This window comes from Leuciscus leuciscus (assembly GCF_965113295.1).
Source record: "Leuciscus leuciscus genome assembly, chromosome: 21".
In the NCBI taxonomy this organism is placed as follows: Eukaryota; Metazoa; Chordata; class Actinopteri; order Cypriniformes; family Leuciscidae; genus Leuciscus; species Leuciscus leuciscus.
In genome coordinates, this window is record NC_138745.1 from 27,866,948 (window position 1) to 27,885,858 (window position 18,911).

The 18,911-nt window shown below is 38.1% G+C and overlaps 1 protein-coding gene across 7 annotated transcripts in view; it reads left to right on the plus strand.

The window, feature by feature from the left end:
- The window catches only part of rbfox3a (RNA binding fox-1 homolog 3a), a gene marked incomplete at its 3' end in the record, with an annotated part of 409,261 nt that overhangs the window by 277,948 nt on the left and 112,402 nt on the right, over window positions 1-18,911 (plus strand). The gene's annotated exons all lie outside the window — the stretch shown is intronic.

An 18,911-nucleotide genomic window follows, 5' to 3' on the forward strand; every position in this document is an offset into this window, starting at 1 on the left:
TCAGACCTACTCTGAATTGTTAGATAGTAAACAAGTGGCAAAAAGAATAGGACACATTTACCAACAACAAATTACATGAAATCTATTCCTAACTCCCTTTCAAAACAAGATTTGATCAAGTCGTGTACACCAGGTGTCACATTCACATAAAAAGAAGAAATATTGGAAAATGACTTATTTTCTTTTGGAAAATGTGTTGTTTTTTTATGATAAAATGCAAGTCAGTGGTGTCAGATGTTGTTTTTCACAATGATGGATAAATAAGGTGGAACATTCTTCAAAATATGTTCTTTTGTGTTCCACTGAAGAAGTAATTGATGGGTGGTTCTGATTATTCGCTGAGAAGTGTGGTTATTTTTACCTCCATTATTCACAAACCCCAATGCATAGCACAAATGATGAACTTGCATACAGTAGGTGTGTAACTGGCCATTGTTTTAATCCACTTAAGTCAAAGGCAAATCACATTTCTATGGGCATATTGGATATTATTCGGAGCCGTGTTGAACATAGAAATGGCGCTGGATTCGGATTGCCTTCGGCTTGCCTACGCTGCCATCATGTTCTTCGCATCATTTTCTTCTCAGGATGAATATCCTGAATATATCGCAATATTGCCAAAATCCCATTATAATTGCATTATGAAGGTGTATGTAAACATAGTCAGTGATTGCAGATTTTTCATTTTTAAATGAACTAACCATTTTTTATTTTTTATTTTTATGTTGCATTCAAAATCCACGTAGCTCAGACATCCATAAGGGGATGTTCCTCTTCAATTTGAGAAGCATGACACTTCTGGACAGCTCAGGGTGAGGGACGAATAAAGGAAGCGCTCTTGGGGGGTGTAGAGTTTAGTACAGATCCAGGTACAGCTGTTGCTCTGCCAGCCATGGGTCATTAAGACACAGAGGGGACACACAGACTGTAAAACTAATGGCAGGACACTGACATTAACGTTATAGGTTATTGACCTATCTGAGGGGATTTATGGTGCAAATCAAGCGACACTGTCAAAGAGAATGGGAGAAATAAGAGCGTTTTCACACCCTGTGCCCACTCAGAGCACAAGCACCAAACTTACAATCAATTCCCTGTGAATTTTACAAGACAACGCTCGAGAGAAAACCTCAACTCCCGTTGACAGTTCTCGCATGCTTTTCTCTCTCTTTCACCCTCCCTCCCATCTTTCGCTCACATTCTCGCTCTGTCTTTGCTCTCTGGCGTGTACAGGTCATGCAGAAAGGGATGTGCTGTTTGAAGTGTGTTGGCTCTTTTATTCCCTGCCCCTTTGTTCCCAGGACTCCCACAGCTTGACGTGTCTCAGTAGTTCACGTGTGTGTGTGTGTGTGTGTGTGTTAACTTGTGTGTTATGTGCAGACTTCTCCTGAATCTGAATAGCACATTATAGTGTTATGAATATAACAATTATCTAATCTTCTGGTGTCAATCTAGCTGCTAATCTAGCTACTATCTTTCTCAAATTTAGACCAAGCAACCTCTGGAACGGTTTGCTTTTGGTGAAAATTCAATCTGACTCAGTGAATCAACCAATAGAGACATCTGATGTGTATGTATGTCTGATGGATATTTGGAAACACAAGATTTGGGTTACTGTGATGTAATTCTGTCGCTGTAACACATTTTGGTCCATTTTGAAATATTACCTTGTGAAAGCAAGCCAAAACAGGAAGAAAATGCAACACTGCCTCAATTTAGCCCATCTTAACTCACCCTTAGTGTTTCATGATTAAACTGGGAGAGGAGAAAGTATTTTACCATCCAAAAAATGGCCCAAAGAAGAATCACAATGACGAGAAATAGAACAGGAGTGAGTTATATAACATTCATTATATACACTACTGTTCAAGGTATCTATTTTTTTTTAAATGCTTCTATTCATAGAATAAAGTTATATTCATCAAAGAATACGGGAAATAAAATGTATCATGGTTTCCAAAAAAAAAAAAAAGAAGAAAGCAATACAGGTGTTTTCATAAGAAATGTTTTTTGAGCATTGAATTAGCATATTAGAATGATTTTTGAAGGATCATGTGACATTGGCTATCAAAAATTCATTGTTGCCATCACAGAAATAAATTACATTTTAAAATATATTAAAATAGAGAACAGTGTTTAGAAATTGTTATAATATTCCACAGTATTTCTTTTTTTACTTATTTTTATCAAATAAAATGCATAAAACGTACAGGTCCAAATCTTTTGAATGGTAGTGTAGTTGTAAACTCGAGGGAAATAGTAGGGAAACTTTTACACTGATATCAGTGCGTGTTTAGTGTAAGATATACATGTTGTTGGGAAACAGCTCCATCTGAAATGCCTTTTAGATGGTCAGTCTCTAAATTATGGTTACAGATGTCTGGATTCATTCGAAGAAAGACGCAATGCAGTGTAAAATACCCTCCGCTGTCATTTAGCCAAGTGCAAATAGAAAGGCCACTATATGTCACTTTTAGTGCTTGCCACCTAACTCACTAGTTCACCACACTCAGAAGGTCTCGCAAGGCCAACTGAGGTTTCTTTTTTCTAGTTGACTGCTCCACTGGCCTAATGGGGTCTATCTGCAGGCTTTCAGATAGGGTATGTTTGTCTAAAAGCCATTTTAATATCCTACTGTTTGGTTTTGAGAGCAGGAAGCAAGCGGGAACCAACGGGACAGATGCTTGAGGCATTGAGGAAGGAGCTGCAGAAACCTGGTCAAAGAGAGATACACAGTGGCAGCCTCAGACAATTTTTCTGTTTGTTCTTCTCGGCTCAAGTTAATTGTTACAAGTCGGTGGAGGATATTTTTAAATGATATCAGTCTGTTACCATCTTGTTCTTTCTCTGTGAGAGCACTGGTGAGTAGAGCTATAAGACAGTCTCATGGAATTTAAAAATTGTGATTTCCAGGCCTGGAAAACTCTTTGCAATTAATTAAATCTTTTTAAAAATGTAAGTAAGTTGTTTTTACGTATTTTCTAGTCTTCCTCTTCCATTTTTCTTCCTATTATGCCCTTTTACGAAGTCTTGAATCTGTTTTTTCCGGTGTCCTAGAATATGATTTCATGCTTGATTGTTCAAAAAAACACATTATTTTTCACATATTTTACATTATTACTGCTCCCTCCTCCGTAGTCTGTCCCGAACGTGTCGTTTTCGATGAAGCCCCTCCTTCCGAAATCCGAAATGTGCTGTGATTGGTTAGCTGGTCCAGTTTGTTGTGATTGGCAGTGCTTAGCGTGTTTTCTAGATTTGTCCCGCCCTTCCATAACTTCGAGCTCTAAAGGATAGCGGCAATTTCAAACCAATTCGAGCCCGATTCAGACCCTGACAATGTTATTGTTAACAAAGAAGAGGATCACGTAGAACGGATTTCATGCATGGACTTTGCAAGCACGGATTTCACAGGACGTTTTAGAGTGGTGTGTTTTTCTTATAGGCTACATTATAGATACGATGTTATGCACCATTTAATCATGATATTTGTCAGAAAACTATGGTAATACAAACAGTAATCGATCACAAAAACATGGTTAATTTCCTAAGGGGCGGTGAACAGCCTTACAAAAGATATAGGAAACAAACAACACTATATCAACACTAATGTTGGGTAGCAGGAGAGCGTATAGCAACAAAACTTATAATTAGAACTGTTAATAAAAAACGCAACTACAAATAATAAGACATACTTACAAGTTGTGATCCAACAACAGATTGTCCTGATAAGTAGAAATTGCTCCATTTCAGGAGATGCTTTTATGTGTGGCCTGCATTGTGGTTCTGGAAGCTGTTCTCCGTAAAATGTGCAGCGCACAGATAAACATCGGGATTATAATGTTCAGGAACAGTATTTAAAATAAATTTTAACCACTCTAAATTCGTCAGCCTTTGGAAGGTCAAACAAATGAGTTGTTGAAAAAACAGTGTCTTTGTAGTTCTTGAAAAGTGGATTCTATAAAATAAAGTATCTATTACATAAATAATATAATAGTGGACCTTTTCACCACTGACTTTGTTATGCTCAAACAGCAACATTACACTAACTAAAGTTGAAAAAGTGAAAAAGCATAATAGGACCCCTTTAATTTAATTCAGAAGGATTGCGACTGGTCAGTAACAAGCTTGCAGAGCTGCTATTTGCTTTTGTTGATTTGTTTGGATTGTAAATTGTGCTTACTAGCATCTCACACTACAACGTCCACTGGGAGTCATATTTTTATTTGCTAAGCAAAATATATTCAACGCCACGTTTAACTTGAACTAGAATTTTTTTTCTGGTGACGAACAATAAAACATTGACCTACTGTATAAGCTGTGTGATATTTTGGATTGGAGATGCAATATTTCATTTTAAAATCTTGTTTTCAGGTCTTTGAGCTATTAAGAAATGAAAACTGAAACTGAGCGGTCAATTACAAAAAAAAAAGCTTTAAAAAAAGAATAAACCCTTCTTTTCTCACATATCTCTGAAATGAGGGAAATGTCAGCCTGTCATAACACAGCCTAAATAGACAGACAGGTGTTTATCCTCACATCCTAGTAACCATTTACTGTACATCACTGCATTTGACTGATCAAAATTGATCACATTCCCATTTTGATCAGTCAGATCCTGCTCTTCCATCAACATATCAATTTGAACTTTCATACATTTCCAAAACTTCAAAGCAGGTTGGAGCAGAACAAACATTTACTGGAGATCTATTGATTACTCAGCTGGTTTTATGGAAACGGTCTGCCGTGTTCCCGCTCTCCCCGCATCTCTGACAGAATGATGTGGCAACGTGTGCGTCACCGTTCCCTTCTGTAAAAAAAATAAGTCAATGGAAAACACTTTTTCACTGTTTGATTTAAGGATTCTCTGAGCGCCTTTTTTAAACCGTGCAACTTCCCTCAAACCAGTCCTTTGATTCAGCGAATCCACACTGCCGCAGCCTCTCCTGAGAGGAGGATCTTTTCACCCATAAGCACATCTAATTGAATAAAAGCACGTGCCCTGTTGTTCTTGCCTGATTGCAAACAAGCGTCTTCCATTAATTCAATAATGAGATTTAGTCCAAATGATTGTCCTATTAGACACGAACCCTCATTCGCCACCCGTTCGTTCGACTTCACCTCAATGTGGCCTGCTTGCACCTCACAGGTAATTATGTCGGAATTAATGTCATGTGTAGTAATTGGATTCCAAAGCAAAGATACCTCATAATAGCACTTGTAATGAGGAAAAAGCAGCGGCATAGAAATTCAGTATTAGAACATGAAGCGGTGTTGGCACACTGGATAAGGTGGAGAGGCCATCCTAATGAATAGGCTCTGTATGGGGTCATCCTTTGATCATGGGACCTCAAAGAGCGCCGGCTCTAAATGAATAGTCGCCTGTGACATTGTGTGATAGACAATCAGGGAAATGGCTGTTTTACCTTATTAGAATTGCTTTGCAAACACCAAAATTGTTATAGTTATAAAAGTTGAGAGGTGTGTGTCTGTGATTTGTTTTTAAACTGTCTATTAGACACACAGCCAAAGACACTGCAAATATACACTTTATATATAATGCAGTCCTATTAGAAATATGTATCTTGTGATTTATTGTCCATTTTAAATGCATATAACATACAAAGGAGAATTGAAAGCTTTTTTGCATGTCTTGATATGCTTGCAAGGCAGAACTGCATTAATAGTCCTAACATTCTAGTTAGGTCATTCTTCTTTTTTTATGAAAAATAATATTTTTTTTCCTGAACTGTACATTTCTTCAATGAATTCGACCAAAACTGATTAACTTTGGTTTGTGGAAAAAGTCAGCTATTTTGCAAACTTTATATTTACTTAATGTATTTACTAAGACTTATATTGTTAATTACGATTGGTCTTAAGTATGATGTGCATACTGTTTTCTGAATGTTTTTCTTTTTAACCATCTATGTCTGCGTTTTCACTGCTAAAGCGATGTTGTTTTGTGTGTTGATGGCTCAAACACAGCCGACATGAAACAAGACACTTGCTGACTGTCGTTATAACAGCAAAGCAGCATTTCATTTACGCAGATCCAACGCCTAAAACTTTAACGCAATTCTTTTCCTGCTTTGCAAGCACTCGTATTTCCTTCAGGAAATGCAAATCTAGTTTTTTTTTTTATTGCTGTCCGTATCAAGAACAGTGTTATTTCATTTGCTGTTGTCAGTGTTGTGAGGTACTATTCAATAGTTCATTGACAAGATGGCACAATGTGTATTTTTCATTCTTTCATTTCCCTCTTTCATACTTTTTTCCCTTCCTTCCTTCTTTCTTTCTTTCCATCCTTTCTTTCTTTCTTTCTTCCTTTCACTTTAAATCATGCAATTGTTTAAAAATGGCAGCGAGAGGACAGGAAATCAGAGAGCGCTTGTTCCCAAGTTAAAGATGCTGGTCTGAAACACGTCTGACCTTTTCGGAGCTTGTTGGAGAGGCAGACAGACCTCAGTGTACGTTCGGGGACCCACCGCAGCAACCGGGATAGAGCAGCTGACCAGAAACAAATAGAAAGAAGCAGCAATCATTTTGCTGTGCTCTGCAACTGTTAGAATTCGGCCCATCATCATTCTAGCTATTTAAATTTTAATGCTGTTGCTTCTCTGAGTTGCCAGCGAGGCAGGACCGTTCTCGTTGCAGTGAACACAGTTCGTTTGTTGGCGTGTTTCTACTCTTCACGTGCGTGTGCTTGGTTTTTTTCTGTGTTTAGACTGTTAAATTGTGCTCCTAAATGCTGTCTAAATGAGTGAGCGTTTTGTTTGATACTTTAATTAGTAGACTCTTCATCCACATACTTGTTATTTGCGCAAATCCTGTATGGGAGGACAACAGCGTTCACGTTTTTTTTTCCCAGTGAAATTCCACACCTCTAATTTCTGCTCCCCCCACCTTTCTTTTCCCAGCTCATTAATATTTAAACCCACACCTTCAGCAAACTCACAAAAAAAAAAAAGAAAAAAAAAGTGGGAAAGGGGATTGTGTTCTCGGGGATCCCTTAATCCCCAGAATTAGCAGTTTAATAGCAAGGAGCCATTTGTAGATTAGAGAGATCAGGCTCACGGGACCCTCCTTTATACTCACTACTTAAATACTTAGAATTTTAATGCAGCTACAAGACCCTGTTTAAAGTCACCCTTTAAGACCTCCCTCTGTCCCTCTCGTGCAGTCACAAAGACTCTGAGAGGACTTCGCCAAGAGGTCGTGGAGTGATACTTTAGTGTGTGTGCTCATTTGTGTGTGTGTGTGCCTGAATAATATTCAATTTCATAATGCATTTCATTGAAATAACTACATTTGGGACTTGGGGAGAGCTGAAAAGCCTTTAATTTGTAATCATACATATGTATACGGCGTGCCTAATCCTCACACTGTTAATGTCTTATTTTCATTTTTCATACAGCTAATTTGCCATTCATTCCTCATTCATGTAATGTGTGGTAAACAAGCCTTCTTTTGGGGCAGGAATTACTGCTCTAACAGCTTGTGGAAGCCAGATCAAACAGTCGCTATCTCACCTCATTTTCATATAATTTGCCCGAGATGACAACTGTCTATTTTAGCCAGATGAGATAAAGTCTGATCCAGGGAAGGCAGTGTGTTTTTAATAATCATCTGACTGGAAGTAATTTAGTCTTATGCTTGTGTGGAGATTGTATCTTTGTATTATGGATTCAGCCAATCCAAACATGCAGGATTAGCACGGACCCGGTGAAATTGTCTTTAGAGGTGGACCCCTGACGTGATCAAAACCAATAAACATCGCTTTTTTTTCTGTCCAGGTGTGCTAGAGGTAATTTGATATGTTCTGTCGCCATCAAAGATTAATCTGTCATGTCAGTCTTCACATAACATTCCAAATTTTCTCCTTCCACCCCCCACCCCCCCCCCCAGCCCCCCTTCCCTCTCTTCCTTCCTCTCTCTTGAACATTCTTTCGTGATATTAAGTGCAGAAAATGACTTGCGCTTGAAAACCCTCTGAAATTGAATGGATCCGAGGCGATGGATTGCATGCCATTCATTTAGATCGAGGGAGGCTGGGGGAGGGGGTGTGGGAGGCTGGTAATACTGAGTGGCTTTTGCCTTACGGCCGATAAATTGCTGGTGCACTAAACCTTTGGAGGGTGAAACACACATCGCTGGTAGCCTGCAGTGACACGAGTCTTTTTATTAACCAATGTCGCACTATAGGACTAGGACATGACCAGCATGCTCCATTCCTCACATGTCGAGTATTTCTAGCTCCTGGCCCACTCAACCAATTACCGGAAAACACGTTTTAATGACTTTTCTTTTCTTTTCTTTTCTTTTTTTTTAACCTGTGGAGAAGTCTTCCAATAGATCTACACACTGTCGATCTGTACCTAGACATGTGTGCAGCCCCAGATTAATTAGTTATCTATATGGTTTTAAAATCAAACTGAGGGGACATGTGCCCCATCAGTTTTTTCATATTTATTTTTTCATCTAAAATACATTATCATTGTAGGTAAAAAAATTAAATAAAATTGTGCATTGTCGAAATTTGGTGAGCTAAATTGAGCCGGAATTTTTGCAGCTCAGTTGTTTTAAAACTGAAAATTCTGTCATGATGGAAATGGAAGGGAGACATGAAGGAAAAAGTGGAACAAGATGTGAAAAACCAGGAAGGACAGAAAAAAAGAGAATGAAGCAAGACAGTAATAAAAAAATGAAGGAATGATGGAAGGAAAATGGGAAGGATGTAGCAAGGAAAAAGGGAAGGAAGAAAGGTAGCAAGGAAAATGGAAGGAAAGAAGGAAAAGGGTTAGAAAGGAATGAAAGAAGGGGGTAATGCAAGAAATGCATCAAGGAAAAAAGGCATGGAAGGCTGGAAGGAAAAGGAAGGAGGTGTCGATGAAAAGGGGAAGGAAGACAGGAAGGACAGAAGGAGAAAATGCAAGGAATGCAGATATGAAAGCAGCAAAAACGGATAGAAAGATTAAGATAAAAGGTAAGTAAGGCAACAAGGGAAAAGAAAGAGAGACCGGATGGGAAAAGGGAAGGAAAGCAGCATGAAACGAGGAAGTATCTTTGAGAAAAGAAAGGCAGCTAGGAAAAAGGAAGACAGATAGGAGAAGGGAAACTGTTTGGAAATAAGTGTTTAAAGAGTGTTTCCTCCCTTTTGGTCATGTCTTATATCGCTTAGAGTCCCAAGTGAGCCAGATCGGCTACTGTTTCCTTCTCATAAAAAAAAGAGTGTGACACACCTGGTTACTTCTGTAAAACTTTCTGTAAAAGGTGTCAGAAGGTTCTAGATTCTTTTTCTGCTCTTTCATTTTTATTTTGTATGCCAATGGTTGCTAAAAATGAAGTTGTTAGTAGTACGGCATTTTGCCAAAACCATGTCTACAGTGGTAAGTTATCGTATGAGTAGTGACTAAGTGGTGGAATAAACAGAGAGGTTTTGGATTGTGCGCAGGAGAATAAGTGAGGGAGGGGCATTTGTTGTCAGACCGAATGTGCCGTTGGCTGGTGACACAGCCGCACTGGTCCGGATGACTTCAGAACTCGCTCGGATGAAGCAGGAGGCCAGAATGTGGCTTCTGCAACCTGCAACACCCCCATATCCACCCCCTGCGTGCCCACCCCTCATTACCAGCTGTTCCCCGTCGCTGCGGCTGAGCGCAGTGCCATGCTGTGCGGCCCACTTCTGCATAGGCTGTGCCAATGGGTATTAGCACTCCTGTGAGAGAGGCCGCGTCCTCCACACCTGTTTCTCTGCAGCGGTGCTCTACCGTTGCTTCTGAGGGTTTACCGTGACTCTCCGCGGGGTGCTGCGTTTGCAGTGTCGAGGTTCTGCTGTAATTTAACTTCTACGAAAGCGAGTCTATGTGTGGACTGTAATACTCTCTGTTAGATGTTAGAGAAAAGCTTATGGTTTGATTTTGTCCTTTTTTTAAGGCATTGCTTTAAATGTAAAATATCTCTCTTGGTGAATTATGCTTTTGGGGGGTTTAAATCATGACTATTACGAGTCTTCTAAAGTCATACAGGAAAAGACCTAAATTTAAATCATGAATTTGAGATGAAAATGTTGACATCCTCTCTAGCTCCCCATTGAGTATTCATGAAAAAGGTAATGTTGTCCAAATCATGAACAAATCCCTCTTTTCAATTAATCAGTTGAGCTAGTTTGCAAAACCTCTCTAAATCATTAATTTGTGAATCCAAATATCAAGTTCAACATTTAACAGTTTGTTGTTTGTCACACTGATCTATTGTAACGGTTATGTTCTGTTTGTGGACTTTTTGTTTCCTTTTGTTCCCATGTTTCCTTCCTGTGTTTAGTTCCTGTTGCTAGTTTGTTTCTATGGTTACTCGTTTAATTGATTATGTTCACCTATGTCTTCTTTGGTTCCTCATTCAGCCATGTATTTACAGTAAGCCCTCAGTTTGGATCTTCCCTTTGTCCTGTATTGTCTTAACATGTGTGAAGCTGTTACATTGATTCTTGTTTTCAGAATTATCTTCTTTGTTTTTAGTAAATATATTTTTGTAAAGCTGTTGCAATTAAGATCCTCTGCTCCTCTTCCCTTGCCTGCACCATGATCTATCATATGGCCTCATAAGACATAGTGCAAGAGGTGTATGGACTACATTTATGATGCTTTTATGGTCATTTTGCAATTAGAATACCCCAGTTATGTCAACAATATTCAGTTTATTGTATTTTCCTTTGTTTCACAGAGGTTTTGGATTGTCACAGAAACAAAGTCATATGGAGTTGGAACAACTAAAATTTTTATTGTTGATTGAGCTGTTTCTTTTTGTAAGTAACATGACGTTCACCCAGTAGCCTTACCTGATTTGAAGTCTGACATTTTGAAGTGAGCACTAATCGTGATAGTACGTTTGACATTTACCACTTGCCTGTTGCTGATGCAACTGCTAGCCATTGATAACTTTGTGGTCATATGTTTTTTAGTTGCCTATTTGTAGATCAAATTATAAGAATCAATTTTTCTTTGAAAGCAACATAGCTTGTTAGCATTTTAGTACATCTGAATACAACACAAGCCCACTTTATTAACTGTTTTGTTTTCTTCTTGTTTCCTTAGATAACTTTGCATTTTTAAACCACCATGAAGTGATTGGAACCTAACACATTTTAAGTGGGGTTTTATTTTCATATGTAAATTGAGGGAGCTAAAAGAAGTATATGAAAGGAACGAGTGTGCGTGGTCTCTGGAGGGAAGCTGAATTACCTGCGAGGCTGAGGATAAATCAACATGGGCACGAGAAAGAAAATTTACCAGTCATGCTTGATTGATATTATAGACCTGCTCGATTGTACGAGGTATCTCCTCTGTGCCCGGAGTCCTTCAGCAGCTCCCCCGTTCCTCCTCTCCTCCTCCTCCTCCTCCTCTCTTCCCATTTTCTCCTCGAAACGCCGGATGGGCTTGTTCACTTATTCCCGCTCTTATTTACTGAGTGTTCAGGGAGAAAAATGAAGTTTATGGTAATAGGGCTGTGTCAGGCAGGCCAAGGTGCGTTGTTTCCATCTGGGTGCTCGCTCTCGCTCTTCCTCTCTCACTCCATCTCCATCTTTCTTTATCCCTCTCTCTCTCTCTCTCTCTCTCTGTTTCCACCTGATACCCTCTGTCTGTTCAGTTCCCTTTCTTTTTCACTCAGTTTCCAGAATTTTTACAACCTCAGAGATTAGCTTTAACATTCATGATCTGTTGAGTTTAACTGGGGCCTCAGAGACTCCAGGAGTCTACATGAAAAAATAATAATAGTGATTTCCAAATTAACCCTTTTATTTTCATCCTTAACTGTCTGTATATGTTCCTTGTTTGAAATTCAGTAGGCGTATTTTATTAAAGCTTTAACCCTTTTTCCTATGAAAAAGTAGATATAAACTAAATTAAAAATAGTTGGCAAGTATATAGAAACCCGGCACATTAATTCACCACTGGTTCCCTCGTGATTTTGCTTCTTTCTTTTATAAATGTGTTTTTTTCAATTTATGAGTAAAATAAGGCCTGTGGTAAACATAATTTGATGATGCTTGGACCTTTGTTCTACAACATAAATTGCAGACACTCACATCCCAAATGTTCTTATCTAGTCAGCCTATTAGACACATACTGTTTTTTTTTTTTGTTTTTTTTATAAACAAAACAGCTTCAAAATTTGCGTTTTCGATACGGGTGTGTGCAATTTACTTTGTAGAGCAAAATGTTTAAGTATAGTCAAGTTATGTTGACCACAGACCTTATTTTACTCATAAATTGAAAAACCATTATCAAACGGCATTATCAAACCCTACAAATCTTGAGGAAATCAGTGGCAATAACGAGGTTTGATCTCATCCCTGCATCCCTCTATTTACACCAATTAGATAATTGTAGCTAATAGATTAATCTAATTTATTGTGTGTGTGTATATATATATATACAGAGAGAGAGAGAGCATTGTTAAGCCATATCTGTAAAACAAAAACCAAAAAAGGTACAAAATCAGATACTATGTGAATATTATTTAAGAATTGGTTGTGTATAACATAAAATGCTACTGACTCAAACTATATAATGCTCTTGGGTGCAGTTAGCAATCATCTTGAGATGTGTTGACAATTTAACCAAAGCGGGAGGTTTTCCCTCTGCGATCTTGCAATTGAAACATCCACTCTGAAGCAGGTTGCATATATGGTAAATCGTTGTTTCTGCCGAGCGAGTTTCCCTCGGTGCGCCATGCACAGTCTCAATAAATCACACTCATTTGTTCCACAGAAATGCAAATTTTGGTGAAGGTAAGCTTAAATTTCATCGGGCATATATTGTACCTCGGTGTCAGAGAGTAGTAAACCAGAACAAGCTGGATTGCTTTGGTGAATTGCATTTCCACATGACGTCAGAAGAATTCTACTGTACGTCTTCAAAACGATTCCCGAGGTGGCGTAGTCGCTTTAGACTCTTGGTGTTAAGATATTGTACGCACACATAGGCTGTGCTGTTTGCCGCCCTCTCTCCTCACCTCAAAGGAATGCGGACTCTCTGAAGTTTTCTTTTTTTGGAGGGCGAGGAGAAAAGAAAAGACTGTGTGATGGAGAGTATGATGGAGCAGCAGAGGAGGCCGATGGAGCGCTGTCTCAGTGCGCTGCCCGGATGATGGATGAACTTTGAACAGATTTGCTCAACATTAAAAGGGTCGGGAGGCCCCTGGGCCTGTAAGGCAGTGGGAAAGAGAGGGAGAGAGAGATGAGAAATAGTGCCGTGTGCCATGGACTCTGTTTCTGGGTGCTACTCTTAGATTTTGCAGCCCCATGGCCAACAGCAAGCCTCACCAATATTTCAGGTGAGGGGGTGACAGAGAGCACTGTGGGAAACGATATTATGTAGAGATATTAGAGTAATTCACCCTGGGTTGGCTCTCCCATACTGCCCTGTCCCTCAGGTGCTCTATTGTCATCTAATCCTATTCTAGTAGTGCTGGAAACTTCACACCTTTACATTGAGATTAATGCCTGAGGGACACGTTACATGCTCTCACTCATTCTACGGTCATTGTATGGTATTAAAAATGTAGACACTCTCTGAGGCTCAACCTTTATAATACAGTTGGTGGCATTACAATAAAATGGATTTACAAAACAATTTGCACAATCTGGATTTACACATTTTAGCAGAAATACAGGTTACCATTCTCTTTAGTGTCAGATTAGCAAATATGGTAACACTTTGTAATAATATTTTATTTGTGTACATTTGTTGTTGCATTGGGTGTCATAAACATTTTTAAGCATGTATTAATCTAGAACGATATTAATTTAGAAATCATTGTTGATTCATGTTTATTCATAATATTTTCAATTTAATTTATACAAATACATGAATACGTATTTGCATACACTAACGTTCAAGTTTGGGGACAGTAAGATATTGTTTGTTTTGAAAGAAATTAATACTTTTATTCATCAAGGACAGATTGAATTGATCAGAAGTGACAGTAAAGACAAATGTTAAAAAACGATTTCTATTTCAAATGAATGCTGTATCTATTCATGAACAAATCCTTAAAATAATGTATGATGGTTTACACAAAATATTAAGCAGTAAACCCATTTTCAAATGTAAGAAATGTTTCTTGAGCAGCAAATCGGCACATTAGAATTATTTCTGAAGGATCAAGTGACACTAAAGACTGGAGTAATGGCTTCTGAAAATTCAGCTTTGTCCTCACAGGAATAAATTACATGTTAAAGTTTATTAAAACAGAAAACAGTTATTTTAATTATACAAATATTTTACAATGTTACTGTTTTTGTGTTTGTTTGTTTGTTTTTCAAACAAATGCAGCCTTGGTTACCATGAGATGTTAAAATCTTACCAGTCCCATCCTTTTGACTGTGGTAATATATGTAGACATTAAAATTAACCAAGATTATTAAATGCTGTTAAAGTATTATTCAGTGATATCTATATAGGACCTTTTTTGTAAAGTGTTACTGTAAATGTTATAGCTATTTTGATGATTTGTTAAATCAATGAACAAAACAAAAAATAAAACAGAACAATAGTTTTTCCTTTTTTTCATTTATCCTTCTTCCCAGGTTCTCATCGGAAGTGCCAAATGCCGTCCAAGATTCCCAAATCAATAATTAGCTCCTTCATTTCGACTCATCGCACAGCCCCTCTCAGCTCTAATCGCTTCAAAATACACTCGCACAATAGTGAGCTAATTTACTTACAATTATATTTTCAATTATGCCCTAATAAACCCATTGTACTCTGGGTAATCACAAGTTACCCTTTGAGCTAATGCAATATGGCGCAGTGTGAAGTCAAATTCAATTTCGTGCAGTGAAATGAAATGAAAAAATAAGCACACGCTCTCAATCATCATGCCAGAGGTTTATTCATTGTGGACCCCCACTCCTGTTCAGTAAGATGTGATACAATAAGTACCCAGCAGTCTTGACTAGCAATCCTCAGGTAGTCATAAGCTACAGCTGCATAATGCTTTTTTGTATACTGTATGATGAAACTTCCTCCAGTGCAAGACACGGTGCTTTCTCATGTTGCAGTGAAACGGCAGATTAGTGCGTCACCCTGCAAGATTTCCAGCTTTGTTTGGACTGTTGCAGGTAATGTGGTCGGGCAGCCATTGCCTTATGCAATGCTCATGACCTCCTTGTGAACTGGCTGCTATAGAAACTCAATGGAGTAAGAGAGGGAAAAAATGGTGTAACTGTGAAGCTGATTCATGATGTTTTGGCGGTTTTAAACTGAGCTCTAATTCGATTGGAAACACCAGCATGAATGAACAGGCTTCTGTGTTTCCCAGTAGTAATGGGAAGTGTGACTCATTTCTGTGAATCAGTTCTTCTAATCTGTTAAAACGACTGATTCAGCTGTTCTTTTACATCATCGTGTCATTGAGTGAGTCTTCAATTAGGGGTACTTTCCTGTCCTTTAGAATGATTGAAAGTAATGACAATTTTAAATGTTTTTAAGGATAGATTTTAGTAGCATTAATATAATATTGTCCCCTCGACACTGTAAGAAAATAATCTGTAGAAAAACGCATAATGCCCTGGCTGAAAACCTTCAGCGCCTTGTCCATTAAGTTGGCTTCAAGGGGAACATGGTCGAACGCCTTTTCGGTTCTGGAATTTTTATTTATTTATGTGTGTTATTTATTTGATTATTTACAGCTTCCAATGATGAAATAAAGGAGGTGGTTATGGAGGGTGATTGATTACACATCTAAAACACTGTAGCTGTGTTAAAACCAGACAGCAGTGTTTCATAGTTTGGTCAGATGTTGGTCTGGGGTGGTGGTGGCGCAATGGATAAGACACATGCCTTTGGTGTGAGAGACCCGGGTTCGAATCCACTGTGAGACACCAATGTGTCCCTGAGCAAGACACTTAACCCCTAGTTGCTCCAGAGGCGTGCGACCTCTGACATATATAGCAATTGTAAGTCGCTTTGTATAAAAGCGTCAGCTAAATGAATAAATGTAAATGTAAATGGCATAAATGTAAGTTTTGCAATCACCTTAAGACTTAGGAGACAGATTTGACTTTCTTCTTTGCTGTTGTTCCACTTTCCAGAGGATAAGCACCTTAGGGGACAAGGGTAGAAGAATGTCTAATATGGCAGCCTCCTGTCAGGATTCAGACCCTTTGATTCCACATTTCAAACGGCGGCTCTACCAGCCAGGGACGACGCATGTGAAAGTCACTTTCCAATAGACAACTACTGGCTTTTTTGCATGCACTTGTTTTACGTGCGTCCGGAGCTCACTGGGACTTGATAGCTTTTCATGACCGTTTGTGTTTTGAATGCATTAGACGTGCTCTCCCACCTCTCGCTCTCATCCCCCATCCCCGACGCTGTACGTAGTACTTCTTGCCCCGATGCCCCCCTCTTCACTGCCAACCCCCGCACCCCCAATCCCATCTTCCGTGCTGGGCTTTTTGCATTGTGTCAGTAAACAAGACGTTCTCTATCACGAGGAGACTGAAAAAAAAGAGTTCAAACCATCTTTGAAGTTACAGCAGTGCCGCTTTGAAGTTCTCAATGTCACAGGGCATTTAAGTTCTCATGAGTTGAAAAAAAATAAAGTCGAAAAAATCTCAGACTTCCCGGTGAACTTCGAAGAGGCATCTTTACAAAGATTATAAATGACATGACAGACATGATAAAACACCTCTGTTCTCATTTGCACAGGAGAACATGAAAATTGCAAGGGTACGGCCAACATATGCCATTGATCGACACATATTTATGCTAAATAATTGATTATGAAGATTTTATCTGAGGAAATACGCCAAATTGCATCTCGGGGGAGGTTTTAATACTCAGGGGTTGCTCTTTTTATAGCTCAGGTGACTTAAAGGAGTTCTTGGTTATGTTTGATTTAAATGCCAGCTTTTGGATGTTTCTTATGAAAAGTAGAAGCAAATAAAACTATTCTCGACATACAGTAAAAGATGAGCTATGAGAGCATGATAGCACATTACAGATCATTTGGTGCTGGAGGAATTTGATGAGAAATAATTGCACAATTGCACAAAAGCACATTTTGAGACATTGCTGAGAATTTTTGCTGTGCAAATATTAAAAGAATAGTTCTCCCAAAAGTGAAAATTCGGACCACTGAATAAATAACAGAATTTAACTTTTTTGAGTAAACTATCCCTTTAAAAATATCCAATTTGTGTGTTTTTTCTTTCCTATGGGATGTATGGATTCATAAATAAGAGAGAAGCAAACCCAGAACACATGAACCTTCCTGGTTCACATCCACAATCTACTTTCTGTGATTGCAAGTGATTTGTTGTAACTGGTGGAGGGGTGTGTTTTGGGGTAGTCACAGCACCTGAATGGCTTTGAAGTAGCGGTGTGTGGTTTGATTGATACAGTCTGAAATCTTATGTCATTACGCTCATCCACACTGATGTTTCTGTGCCAACAGGGATCTTACAGTTGCCCCCGCTGATTGAGTGTCTATACAGCTGCAAATGGAGCTTGTAGAAATGGCAATGTGAAAAATCCAAGCTGTAACATTCAGTTTTTACTTCAGTTGAGGATGTTTATCCATCAAGTGTGGAGATCATTTCAGCATTGTATTCTATATTTGCCTTTTTTCTTTTTTCTTTTTTTTTTAAACATGCTGTATGTAAAGAATCATAATTTCACACGGTGAGCAACAGTTTAGTTTGTTTAGTTTTTGTGTTTGTATCTATTGCTGACAGTTTCTCTCATTGTATTAGACTGTAATCTCTCCTTTTGGTATAGGCTACTTTAGTGCTTAAACATTATGAGTGTAGACTTGAAATGGACATTTAGTACTAATGAGTGTTTGTGGCTGTCCATTGGTATTATGGTCAGAGTTAGCTTTGGTGAAAATGACTGTCCAGTGAATTCATCTTTATTTCTTTAGCTCACTCAGCTCATTAAAGCTAATGTCTCATCAGTTTCTATTAGCACTGTTAACAGGGTAGTGACAGGACGCTTAGACAAAGAAGCAGAATGAATAGAAGCTGCAAAGATCTGTGTCTGCACCTTAAATGGACAAAAAACATCTAATTTAAACTATAAAGGAAAGTTCAGATGCGTTTGCAGAATAGTCTGCTCATTTTTACCCATGCTAAGGCTCTCTGTGGTAAAATGACCCCATCCACTGCATGCTTATGTTACAAGCGATGTATGTGCTAGTAAGACTCATTAGTAAAGGGCTTAATATCTAAGACTTTACATCAGTATTCAATTAAGATTTGATCCTCGTTATATATTTTCAATTTTTCTTACACACCAGGATATAGATACACTTCAAGCACATTTTTATCAGTTCGGACAGGCATTTTTAATCACCACTTTGGTCAAATTATATCATTTGTAAATCATTTGCTGACTACGATGATTTATCAGCAAATAACTGTCACACACACACACACAAAAAAACTGTATATCTCAAATACCTCTTACTTCATTGAAAAAAGATTTTTTGCAAATTATGTCTTAGGTTTTAGGCGGACGTAATTATAATAAAGATGTGCTAATTGTAATGGTTTCTTTTCAGAGAGGGTGAAGTTGTCAGTATATTATTAAACTTAAATATTTTTATGTCTGAAAATGTTTTACTGATTATTATACTATGACACTATCTACAAAATGTTTTTATTTAGAATATTTAATAATTTTATGAACTAATATTAATTAATTAAATCTATGCTCTGTTAAATCATAGTCAGCTATTTAGGCTCAGAAATGTATAGCGCTCTGACCGTAATTTACAATTCAATTACTAAGAAAACCATAAAACAGACTTACTGTACAAATCGCAAATTATAACTCTTACTCTTACCTGAGAGATCAGTAAATCAGGATTCAATCAATGTAAAGTCAGAGTTTTTTATGTTAAAA